This window comes from Tachyglossus aculeatus, chromosome 9, assembly GCF_015852505.1.
Source record: "Tachyglossus aculeatus isolate mTacAcu1 chromosome 9, mTacAcu1.pri, whole genome shotgun sequence".
NCBI lineage: Eukaryota > Metazoa > Chordata > Mammalia > Monotremata > Tachyglossidae > Tachyglossus > Tachyglossus aculeatus.
This window is the reverse complement of record NC_052074.1, coordinates 16,977,597-16,990,669: the sequence shown is the minus strand read 5'-3', so window position 1 is coordinate 16,990,669 and position 13,073 is coordinate 16,977,597. Positions and strand designations below refer to the sequence as shown.

Here is a 13,073-nt window from a genome sequence, read left to right as displayed (position 1 = left end):
AACCCATTTTACAAGTTAAAAAAAAGAGTTTACCAAATCACTAGGCAGCTGACTAGATTTTAAAAACCAACTGCATTTTTTTTTACTGCTGTTTAAGCTTTCGATAATAAATATTAGGCAAGCTGTGACCAAGAATTAGAATCTATTGTTAATATTCAACTCCTTCCCATAACATTTCTGCCAGTTCCTTAACTCTAAGCCTTACTGCTTCTTCATTAGAAGAGTGCTTGGCACATAGTAAGTGGTGAAGAAATACCATTATTATTATTATTATTCAATATGTGGGACATTCAATCCTCCTTCTAATTTCAGGTGGCAGCTGCAGTTTTTTTTTTTATCTCCTCGACTCCTGATCCTACTTGCTTTCTTAAGTGGGTTCCGTTCAACCCTAATTCAACGTATTACTTAGAATGGTTGTGTTTAATTTCTAAACTGCTCCATCTGAAAACTCTGCCTAATGTTGTCTCTCTCAGACTTGCTTAATTTCCAGTTCGGGACTAACATTTCCAAATATAAGCATGTCATTGCTTTGACTTTGTCTTTCCTCACTCCAAATTTTACCCTTTTTGTTCAGTGACTGGCTCATTTCTAGTCATGTATCTCCTCCTTTAAGCTCTTGTTTTAGTAATGTTTCATGATTGTGCCACTTAATTTTATTGCCGGTGTTTCTACAATCAGCCATGTTTATTGAGCCTTTACTTTGTTCAGGGCACTATATTAAGTGCTTGGAAGAGTACAATGGAATTAGTAGGCATGATCCCTGCCCTCAGTGCTGTAAAATTTTCCTCCCTTCTATTCACTCCCAACTTTAGAAGTATTAGGGCTGACTTGATGGGGTTATTAAAGCTCATTTTGATTTAGCATTAGATACTGACAGAGCTGTTTAGCTGGGATAATGATAGAATTGATTGGGGGTATGGCTCTAGATAATGCTAGAATAATATTGATAAAATATTAGAATATCTTATAATAGGCTGACTTTAAAAACGTTTTCAAAATTAAGTATTTTCATGTGAACAAATTAAAATCTATACAAATTGAAGTCTTTTTTTGTAAATATTTACTTCACTATTTGATCATTGTGAGATGTTCTCTCTTAATGTGGGAGTTGTGTTCCTGCAGAATCCTGCATTAAGGAAAACCTGTTGTGGTACTCAGTGTCCAACACCAGGCCCACGTGCATACAACCATTTTTTTCAAAATCACTTTGCCTGACTTTCCACTAAGCCATGCTACTTCAAGTAAGCGTTCAATAAGTGCAATTAACTGACTGTCAACATAAAGCCCTAAGGGCTACAGCATTTAACTAAAGATGGGAGTTTTACCAAGGGTCATTGCTGAGGCACTTTAAGTTCCAATTTAATAACACACGAACACACACACACACACATGCATACACACATGCAGACACACACCTACCTCTTTCCTCTAGACCTCAGAGTCCATAGTCTCTCATTTGGCAAGAACTGCCTTTTAATGTAATATCTTTGGGGTTTCAGTCTCTTCTCAGTGCCATTTGGGGGATTCATCTCTCAATCCTAATATGCCCACCACTTGGTTCTAGTTCCCATTCACCGCACTTCCTTTGATTCTACCTCTTTCAAGTCCTTTTCATGTTGTTGTTTTTAAGCCTCAGAGGCTTTTCAAAAGCTTCAATCTGCTCCCGGTTTTCTGCCTCCAACATCCAACTTTCACATCTGCTATCCGGAAATCAATACTTATACCAGGCTGACTTCTGTGTTAACTCACTTTCCTCTCTTTCCAAATACTCTTTATGAATGTGCCATATCTTCACGACTGTCAGAGTAGCTGTTAATTCATACTCTGTGAGCTTAAGAGTTGACTGCAGCAATCCACCTGCTGTCACTTGTTGTTACCAACTTATACTGATGATTGAACCGAATGGGACCTAAGTAAATAAATAGCGCACTTTGGTGTTAGAAATTGCTGCTGGTCAGTAGAAGGCATTATTATCCCATATCCAGCCATGTCACAATGGTGAAGGAAAGTGTGAGACTCAGTAGCCCACTGTGTCAATTTATGGAGCCTTGATTGCAGCAGTATGACCCTTAGGTCAGAGCTTTGGAGCTCTCATGGTCTGTTCATGAGGCAGTTAAGAAGAGCTCAACTCTCCTCACAGTGTGGCATAGTGGATGGAGAAAGAACTAAGAGTCAGGAGATCCAGGCCTGAATCCTGGCTCTGCCACCCTCTCTCTGCTGTGTGACCTTGGGCAAGTCATTTCATCTCTCTCTGCCTCACTTTCCTCTCTGAAAAATGGGGATAATATACCTGTTTTCCCTCTATCAGATTTGGGACACTATGTGGGATGGGGACTGTGTCCCATCCAATTACTTTGTTTCTGCCCAGGGTTAAGCATAGTTCTTATATTCATCATCATTATCATCCTGTGGAAGCAGAGACATGATTATGTTAGGTCTTCCTCCACCAAGGTTTTGGAGAACCTAGGAGGGACATGGCTCTGCTAAGCCTTCCAACTCTGGAGCCAAACACTTCAGAGTGACCCCAAACCACAGCTGAATTAACCCCATGTGTCTGAGGCTTTGCTGAGCTGCCCAGAGTCAGCCCAAATCTCCATGCCATAGCCAACCGCCTTCCACATGGAGTTGTCGATTATATTACAACAAAGCATGGAAGTTTTAATCTTGGGCAGAAGGAACCTTTGGAAAGCATGGTGATTTATACACAGCACACAGATTTAATTCCTGATCTTTATTGAGGCTGAGAATTTTGAAAGTCAGGGAGAAGTTAAACAGATGATGAGAAAAAGAAACCACAGGTGGGCTGAAATTGCCTTCCCAAATGTACATGGCCAGGCCTGTCACCGAGCTTCTGCATCTCCCAAATGCTACAGCAAGGGGTGTGGGGTTTGGACTTGCTCAGATTGGAGCCGGCCCAGCCTCCTATGGGCTTTGTTTCTCCGTGTCCAGGTGGAGCTGGCACATGTTAATCCCCTCGGAATGGATGTTGAACAACTCCTTCCACCTCCCCTTGCTCATCCACTATCCACTAAGGAGGGTGATGAAGAGAGAGGAGGGAATGGGGGCTCGATGCATTTTTTTGGTATTGGTTAAGAGCTTACAATCTTCAAATGCCATTCTAAGCACTGGGGTAGTTACAAATTAATTAGCTTGGACACAATTCCTCTCCCACATTCTGTTGTATTGTACTCCCCCAAGTAATAATAATAGTAATGATGGCATTTATTAAGCATTTACTATGTGCAAAGCACAGTCTTAATCCCCATTTTATGGATGAGGGAACTGAGGCACAGAGAAGTTAAGTGAATTGCCCAAAGTCACACAGCTGACAATTGGCAGAGTGGGATTTGAACCCATGACCTCTGACTCCAAAGCCCAGGCTCTTTTCACTGAGCCATGCTGCTGCTTCTTAGTACTAAGTACTTCTAAGTACTTAGTACAGTGCTCAGCACATATTGAAAGTGCTCAATAAATATGATTAATTGATGGGGCTCACATTCTAAGCTTGTGGGAGAAAAGCTATCCTCATTTTACAGGTGACAACTCCACGAGACCCCCTCACGTCAGGCATGGATGATCAAAAAGGGTCCTGGGAAACAGGAAGGGGAAACAAGGAATAAGAAAACATGGGATAAAAGCCACTTGGCTCTGCTTCTCCTTCATCTTTTTCTTCAAGCCATGGGGCTCCGTGTGAGGGGCTTAAGAAGGGAAAATACTGGTAGAGAACTGGAAAAAGAAGAGAACTGAACTGCCCAAGGAGGGACATGAAAGAGATACAGGATTTTCAGTTGAGTTCCCGTGAAAAATTCATTCATTCATTCATTCAATCGTATTTACTGAGTGCTTACTGTGTGCAGAGTACTGTACTAAGCACTTGGGTAGTACAAATCAGCAATATACCCAACAATGGGCTCACAGTCTAGAAACAAACTCCACCCATCTTTTCACCCTGGCTTCAAAGTGCTGAGACATGAGATTAAAAGTTTTATCAAATCTCATCACTTCAAATAAGTTTCTCATTTTTCCAATTGTCCTGAAAAATCTCCAAAAAATCTGCTTACATCATCGATTTATACACACATTGTGTGTGTGTATGTGTGTATAATCAGGCGTGAGGGAATAAGCAATATATTTGAAGAGATAAATCTTTGAATTCTGAAGCAATTTTCTTTCCTCAAATCCTGGTGTGAACTACAAGCTAAAAGTGTTCAGTCTCTATTCAAGGAAGAGGTCTTATTGATTGGCCTGTGTAGGGCTGGAATCACCAGAAATAGTCAAGGTCTCACATTCACCCTGACAGCGGCTTCTCTTTATTTTAAGAAAAATGCCTAATCAGTTCCAGGTATGCTATGCATGAATGATAATAATAATACTGACATTTATTAAGTGCTTACTATGTGTAAAGCACTGTTCTAAGCGCTCGGGAGGTTACAAAGTGATCGTGTTGTTCCACGGGGGGCTCCCAGTCTTAATCCCCATTTTACAGATGAGGTAATTGAGGCACAGAGAATCAATCAATCAATCAATCGTATTTATTGAGCACTTACTATGTGCAGAGCACTGTACTAAGCGCTTGGGAAGTACAAATTGGCATCACATAGAGACAGTCCCTACCCAACAGTGGGCTCACAGTCTAAAAGAGAAGTGAAGTGACTTGCCCAAAGTCACACAGCTGACTATTGGCAGAGCTGGGATTTGAACCCATGACCTCTGACTCCAAAGCCCGGACTCTTTCCACTGAGCCACACTGCTTCTCTGATGTGAGTCTTCCTCAGCTCTTAACATCAGGAAGAGTTTACACTGAGTCCACACCCTTCTATCAGAAAGAGAAGACCAAATATTTAAAGCCAAGTTGCAAAGTCATTTTCATAATTCTTTTTATCAGGCTTTTATACATCATTGGAAAGCATTTTGTAATTTTCTTTCTCGCTTCTCGCAACAACCCTACCAAGAAAAACAGGTAAGATAGCCTAAATGACTTGACAAGGTATTCAAACAGGCAGTGTTAGAGGCAGAATTCAAGCCCCTGTGGTTTCTTATCTCTGCTTCAGCCCCTTAAAGTGTCCCACTGTTTAAGTGGGCTAATAAAGACAGCAACATTTTTTTTTGATGGGGGCTGTTTTAGCCAGGCAAACTCAGGACCACTGGAGCAAATGGGTGACATGATTCATCCACCCTACAGAGCAATTCCAGGGGTGACCAGGACTTTCAATCCTGTTTTCTAGTTCCCCCTGCTGTGGCAGGAGTGGCTTCATCAAATGCTAACAGACCAGGGAGACTCACAATAAGTTCTTGGGTTCCAGTCCTACCCACTTGTCTGCTCTATGACCTTGGGTCAGTCACTTTATTTTTCTGTGCCTCAGTTACCTCATCTGTAAAATGGGATGAAAACGGTGAGCACCTTGTGGGACATGGACTGTATCCAACCTAATTATCTTGTGCCTACCCCAGTTCTCTGAACAATGCATGGCACATAATAAGCACTTAAAAGCCATAAAAATAATAATAATACCTCCCTGCTTGCTGAGCACCTGATCTATTCATCATGACTTTCCCAGGGCTGAACTTTACCATCCTCTGGTGCTACTTCTCATTTACCTAGCTTCCCTCCTCATCTTAGTTGCCTTCCAATTATAACCTTATACTGAGTTCACCTGTGAGTCTTTCTACTTTTCTTTTAAAGGCTGCTAGGGCAGAGAAGGGCTTGCCTCTCCATTGAAGTGGGTTATTTTCCTCTCTGAGTTTTGAGATGGTAAATGTAGGTCTGGGGGACAGCATTTCAAGCTTCTTAATGATCACATCTCATCAAGAATCCTCACTTTTTCAAGTAATGACCATCAGTTTAGAGCAAAAATGACTTAATCTAAAGGCTTGTGTGTCCTGTCATTCCTTGGACTGAACTGTTTTGAGGCAGCTCAGCTGTGAGCAATCAATGTTACTGTACTGTCCACCTCTTTTGGAATTGGTTCTTTGTCTTTGGCCTGAAAGGGTGTGTTTTATGTGGGAAGAGAGTCAGTTGCTCTTAAATGGAAAGCTTATTGAAACGTAATGATGTGACCTAATGGATAGAGTACACCTGGGAGTCAGAAGAATCTGGGTTCTAATTCTAGCTCTGCCACTTATCTACTCTGTGACTTTAGTTAAGTCACTTAACTTCTCTGGGCCTCAGTTACCTCATTTGTAAAATGGTGACTAATCTTGTGAGTCCTGTGTGGGGCATTGGCTGTGTGAATTAGCTCGTATCTATCCCAGAACTTAGTACAACATCTGGCACGTAGTAAGCACTGAACAAATACCATTTTTAAAAAAATCCGAGTTAGAGATCTCAGGGGCTAGATTCCAGAGATGTATATTCTTCTTTCTTTCAGATATAGCACCTGACTTTGGGGAAAGCTGATCCCTTCTACTTTCTTCTCTCCTCCGTCCAGGTTTCTGGCTGCCAGTGATGAAGCTGGATCCTATTTCCTTGCTGACGCCTACGGCTTCCTGCCAGTTACTATTAAAAGGTAGGAAACTTTTTTTTCCTAGTGCATTCTAATTCTTGGTCATTCCATGTCAGCTTGAGGGATTGGTGGCTATTGTTCTAGTTGGGCAAAGTCCCCTATAAAAAAGGACCCCTTATATATCCTTCCTGAAAAACAAGTGATCTCTTGTGACCTGAAATGTCTTAGCTGTGGCACTTCAGAAGTGGACAACTCCACCGTTTTATCTTACCTCCTGCAAAGCAGAAGAGAATATAACAGCTCTGCAGTTGTGACTCCCTTCAGAATATCTGGTTGGCCTGTGCTTTCCCAATTTTATATTTACTGTGTACTTCCCAAGCGCTTAATACAGTGCTCTGCACATAGTAAGTGCTCAATAAATACGATTGAATGAATGAATGAATGAGCATCTAGTGAGGTCAAAGCACGTTATTAAATGCTTAGGGGAATACCCCAATTCATTCCCCAAACCTTGAGTCCTATCAAACCAACAGATGACTCTAATGGTTATGCATTTTTAGCCAGCCTTAGAACTTAGGTATAGTCAATTATTTATTATGATTCCTCATTTCAATCAGTCATGTTTATTGAGTGCTTACTGTGCTCACTGTACTGAGTACTTGAGCGAGTACAATATAATAGAGTTGGTAGTCACTATCCCTGCCCACAAGGTGCTTACAGTCTAGGGGGGAGACTGACATTAATATAAATAAATTATGGATGTGTTAAGTGCTGTGGGGTTGAGAGAGGGGTAAATAAAGGGTGCAAACCCAAGTTCACAAATATTTGTGTATCTGTCTCCCCTGTTAAAATATAAGCATCTTATGGGTTGGGAATACATCTTGTGCTTCTGTAGTACTTTTCTAAATACTTAGTTTGGTGCATCCTCCTCAGTGGGTGCTTAATCATTAGTACTACTATACCAGAAGCAAAATACATTTTCCCCGCCTTCTAATGGATTATAAGAGCCTGACCTCTTTCTCTGTTTATCAGGATTCCGCATAATTTCAACTCAAGAAGTTGATGTTTTCTGGAGTTAAGTAGTTTAGTTTCTAAACATCTCGCCTGTAGACTAGAAAGTTTTTAGCAAGTGTCAAGGGCATAGTTACAATTACAATTCCAGTGCACTTATGTACAAATCTGTAATTTATTTTAATATCTGTTTCTTCCTCAATCTGAAAGCTCCTTGTGGGCAGGGAACATGTCTATCAACTCTGCTGTATTCTCACAAGTGTTTAATGCAGTGCTCTGAACATAGTAAGAACTCAATAGGTAGCATTGATTGAATAGAGGAATCAGAATAAATAATTGACTGTACATGAGTTCTAAGGATGGCTAAAAACACATAAGTAGCATAGTTATCTTTTGGGGTTGATATGACTCATGGCTTTTTTTCTCTCTCCCTTTTATCCATTTATCTCCTCCCTGTCCCCCCAGTGATTTGTATGCAACCTCCAACTAAGATCAGCTTTTGCTCTTATCAGTAACTGTTGAGGTAATGGTTCACATCACTGAGAGACATCAATGGTTTTCTAGGGCTCACTGCATCTCCTTTCTCCAGTTTTGTTATTTTTTTAATGGTATTTAAGTGCTTCTTATGTGCTGGACATTGTATTAAGAATTGGGGTAGATAAAAGGTAATCAAGTTGAACACATTCAATGTCCCACATGGGGGTCACAGTCTTAATCCTCATTTTACGGATAAGGTAACTGAGGCACAGAGAAGTTGTGACTTTCCCAAAGTCACCTAGCAGACCAGTGGGTTAGTGGGATTAGATCCCAGAGCCTCTACTCCCAGACCTGTGCTCTTTCCACTAGGCCGCACTGCCTCCTAGTTACAAATGTCATCATTGTCTATCAGTCAGTCAATTGTCTGCCGGGTGACCTTGGGCAAGCCACTTAACTTCTCTGTGCCTCAGCTACCTCATCTTTAAAATGGAGATGAAGACTGTGAGCCCTGTGTGAGACATTGAGTGTGGCCAACCTGATTAGCTTGTATCTACCCCAGCACTTAATACAGTGCCTGGCACATTCATAATAATAATAATAATGTTGGCATTTGTTAAGTGCTTACTTTGTGCAAAGCACTGTTCTAAGCGCTGGGGGGGATACAAGGTGATCAGGTTGTCCCACAGGGGCTCACAGTCTTCATCCCCATTTTACAGATGAGGGAACTGAGGCTCAAAGAAGTTAAGTGACTTGCCCAAGGTCACCCAGCAAACATGAGGTGGAGCCAGGATTCAAACCCATGACCTCTGACTCCAAAGCCCATGCTCTTTCCACTGAGCCATGCTGCTTCTCCATTCATTCATTCAATTGTATTTATTGAGTGCTTACTGTGTGCAAAGCACTGAAGTAAGTGCTTAACAAATACCATTTTCTTATTGTATTTGAGCACTTACTGTGCTTGGAAGAGTACAATACCACAAGGAGTTTACAGTCAAGAGGGGAAGACAGACATTAGTGTAAATAAATAAATTGCCCATATGTACATAAGTGCTGTGGGGCTTAGGGAGTGTTGATCAAAGTGTGTAAATCCAAGTGCAATGGGGCACTTGTCACCTTCATGTAAGGTACCTTTGTGGTTCAGAAACCAAACAGATATGGTGCCAACCAGGTGCCCTCTTCACCTGATGTTGTGCCAGTCAGAGAATGTGCCTTCCTAATCTAACTTATTTTCCTGTGACAATGGAAAGGAAGTACTATATTTTTGCCCGCTTATATTACTGAAAGACATGCAAATGTTCCTGGAAAATAAATTATGTGGAACTAAAATTACACTGCTGCAGTTATACTTGACTGTACCTACTCATCTTAACCCAATTGCATTCACAGAATTGTTCTGCAGTGGCTATGAAATTAAATTTAGTCCATTACGCTCCCATATATTCAATCCTGGGGGATAATGTATGTTTTGATTGATATTTGCCTATATCTTAGAAACTCTACCTTTACAAATGATCTAGCTTGCAAATATGCCTGTGCTCTAAGTGCACTGTGTTCAAGGCACACTGAGGAATTTAAAGTGCAATATGCCTCTGACTGCTATGCTATTTTGGAAAGACCTGCTGAGTAAATTTCAGTGTTGAGCTCCACTGACCTTTTGTGTTTTCTGGCCTCCACTCTTTCCCACACTTCTAGCATGTGTTTCAGCCTTACCTAAGCCACGAACAATGCTTCAGGGACCAGAGCCCTGACAGGATAGAAGCTAAGGCGTGGGGGTGAGGGAAGAATCTCATTTGTGTCCTTTCTCCCTCTCTCCTTCTCTCCCTCCTATTGAAGTCGTTACACTATAGGCGGAAAGAAAATCTGTTCAAGTTGTACTTCTTGAACATGAAAGGAGATAATAATTCTTTACTTCTTTTCCTAGATGTTCTGGGGTTGGCAAAGTGAAACCACTAATGGAAGTGGGTGTTTGACTAAAATAAACAGCTATATTTTGTATTATGCTAAAGACCCAAGTCAGCCACAGTTCTTATAAAGGACTCAAAAGTCCCGAGAGAGGAAGGTCTTATGTAATATTCTGTGCCATCTACCACTGTAGCAAAATGTCAAGTGTAATCTGTTGGCTGGCACCTTACACTGGATGCCAGAAGGCATGGCTAATGGAATTTATGGAAATATGGAAAGCTTTTTAAAAAATTCAGATAAAAGCATTGAAAAACCAAGAAACAACCAGTCCAGTAAACACCTTTCAAATATCACTATTACGGTCTCTGGATTTATATAGTAGCTTTCCTCCCAGAATCCTAAAATACTTGGCCAAAGTTACCTGGTTGCAAGTACTGTTAGCCCTGTGTCACATAAGGAAAAACTAAATCAGGCAGAAGTTAAGATATGTCCCTGACATCAGAGCACAAGAGAGTAGGGAAGCTGGGAATGACATCTTCTATTTTTAGGGAAGTTGATCTACAGTGAGTCTGAAATCATGCCTTAGACTTCCAATCTCCTGTTGCTCATACAATGGAAAGGCACTGATTTACAGAGCTACTTGTGCTTTGGATTAAAACCTCCAAACACAAGTTTTTTCTGAGGCATCCCGCCATTTGTCTAGGCTAAATATTTATGTATTGCTCTACCTAGGCTAGCATTCTTGGAAGACAATATACTAAATTATTGTGTAGGTTTTGGAGGTATGTATACCTGCTGATCATTGTCCATAAGGATGCTACTGGCGGTCAAAGAGTTACCTTTGCTTATCATTGTGGCTGTAGAGACCCAGTGGTCCACAATCCAGGCAATATTTCCCTTTTAGGGCCTGTTCTGGTGAGAATAATGATAATACCAATTGTATTAAGCATCTACTACACATCAAGCACTGTCCTAAGCACAGGGGTAGATACAAGATCATAAGTTCTCACATGGGGTTCACAGTCTAAGTAAGAGAGAGAACAGGTTTCGAATCCCCGTTTTGCAGATGAGGGAACTGAAGCCCAGAGAAACAAAATGACTTGCCCAAGGCCACAGAGCAGGCAAGTGGTGGAGCAGGGATTAGAACCCAGATCATCTGACTCCCATCCCACACTCTTTCCACTAGGCCACACAACTCCTCTAATGGCCTTGGTATCTTGAACTTGGCAAAGTCTACTCATGAAGAGGGGAACCTTCTCTCCTAATTGCTGCCCACCAGAGTGGTCTGTCAGCTGAGGTGGTCTCCCAGCAGTCAGCTGCTAAATTGCATTGTTGAAGAGACTGATTCATGATGACATCATTTCTGCTTGTACAGGGCCCCTCTCAGCTGACACTCCAGCTGCTGTATTGTCATGTATTCTCCTCAGGGGTCTGGCCCATTGAAGCTGTATGGTAGTGAGAATTGCCTTTGAGGTGGTGAACTGACTGGACTGTGTTCTGGGACCTCTTCGTTTGTAACCCTGTCCTGCCATCTGATATTGAGTGTGAAATTGCTCAAGAAGCAGTTTTATGTGGTGGGCCCAGGTCTCGTAACTCCGTGGAAGGTTGGATGCCAGAGCGGCCTTCAAGTCGGTGTGAGGTCTGAAGGCTTTGTCCTCCAACTCTGACAAATACCTAAGTCTTACGAGCCTTGTCGATTCTGTTATTCTTTGTCTGCCCTTGCTTTCTTGTGCATCAGAAGTGTATTCTGACTGAGATGCCAGTCTGTCATCACTGTGCTGCCCTCCCCGTTTTTCTCTAAAACACCGGCCTGCACACATATTCCCCTCATGTTCCAATAGTTTTCCATCCCTCTCTGCATCCATCAGAAACTCCTGACCATTGGCTTTAAGGCTTTTCTCCATTTCCCCTCATTCCTTTCCCACTAAAGCCCAGCCTGCACAATTCGCTTTCCCAATACTAAACTAATTCAATGTGCCTTGCTGTAGTCTTTACTAAAATTACATCTCCTCTAGGAAGTCTCCCCTGACTAATCTCTCATCTCCCCCCCTTATTTCCCTCCCTATTGTGTCATCTAAGCACTTATATCCATATCTCCTAAGCGCTTAAGTACTCCCCCACTGCCACCCCACAGCACTTATGTTTGCATCTTTATATTTGATTACTCTCCCTGCCCATAGTTCATTTTTAGTATGTTTCCCCAACTGGCCAGTAAACTCCTTGAAGGCAGGGATCATATCCACTAATGCTATTGTACTCTCCCAACCACTTAGTACAGGGCTCTACACAGACTAAGCAACAATAAATACCTTTGATGTGGGAAAAGGAGGGGTGTAAAATAGATTGAGTTCACCAACAGGTTCTGGATTCATTGCAAATGAATGGGGAAGGTGGAGAAATGTTCAATATTTGTGGCAGGTGAGGAATTTCTTTTTAGTCCCAAGTATGTACAAAAGGCAACTATAAGGCTCTCACAAAGGCCAACCATTGTGAAATTTAATCGGATAGAAACGATTAAGCAGGTGGAATTGGAAAAGAGCCTTAGATCGTGGAGCCATACATCTTGATTGCACAGGTGAAGAGCATTATTACCTGGATGTGCTGTGATTTGCAAGGATTTGTAGAGACACTTTTTAGGAGAGTCTGGGCTTTGTTGTGGGAGGAAATGAGACAAGTCATGCTCTGCTTGCTGGTGTGTGCTTGAAGCTCACTGACTGGAGTGGGAATTCACTGACATTTCTGTGTATGGATTTCAGCCCACAATACTTTTTACTGTTTTTACACTGTACTTTGCCAGCTGTTAGCAATGTGCTCCTACGTGAGGGTATTTTCAATTTTTGCAACATGGGTCTTATGCTTTTTGGAGTTCATGTGCTCAGTATTGTTGATGCTGCAACCTCAAAAGGGCTCTTCTTGTATGCATGGGCTACAGACTTCCCTGTAATTTCTACTTGTTTTTTTTTTTTTCTAAGAGCATTTCGTTCATTCATTCAATCATATTTACTGAGCACTTACTGTGTGCAGAGCCTTGTACTAAGCACTTGGAAAGTGCAATTCGGCCACAGGTAGAGACAATCCCTACCCAACAACAGGCTCACAGTCTAGAAATATATGCAGTAAGACTGTTTTTTGTTGCATTGTTGATGGAGTGACTTGTTCATAGTGGTGACAAGTTACTTCACACCATCCACATATACTCTCTTACTACCCTAAAACCCCAAACCTAGTAGCAGCACAATG

The 13,073-nt window shown here is 41.7% G+C and overlaps 1 long non-coding RNA gene across 1 annotated transcript in view; it reads left to right on the top strand.

Moving 5' to 3' along the window:
- The window catches only part of LOC119932322, a 91,188-nt gene that overhangs the window by 16,157 nt on the left and 61,958 nt on the right, over nucleotides 1-13,073 (top strand). Inside the window, exon 3 of the long non-coding RNA XR_005452302.1 lies at nucleotides 6,429-6,506. This is a non-coding gene — a long non-coding RNA (uncharacterized LOC119932322). The remainder of the gene's footprint in view (nucleotides 1-6,428; nucleotides 6,507-13,073) is intronic.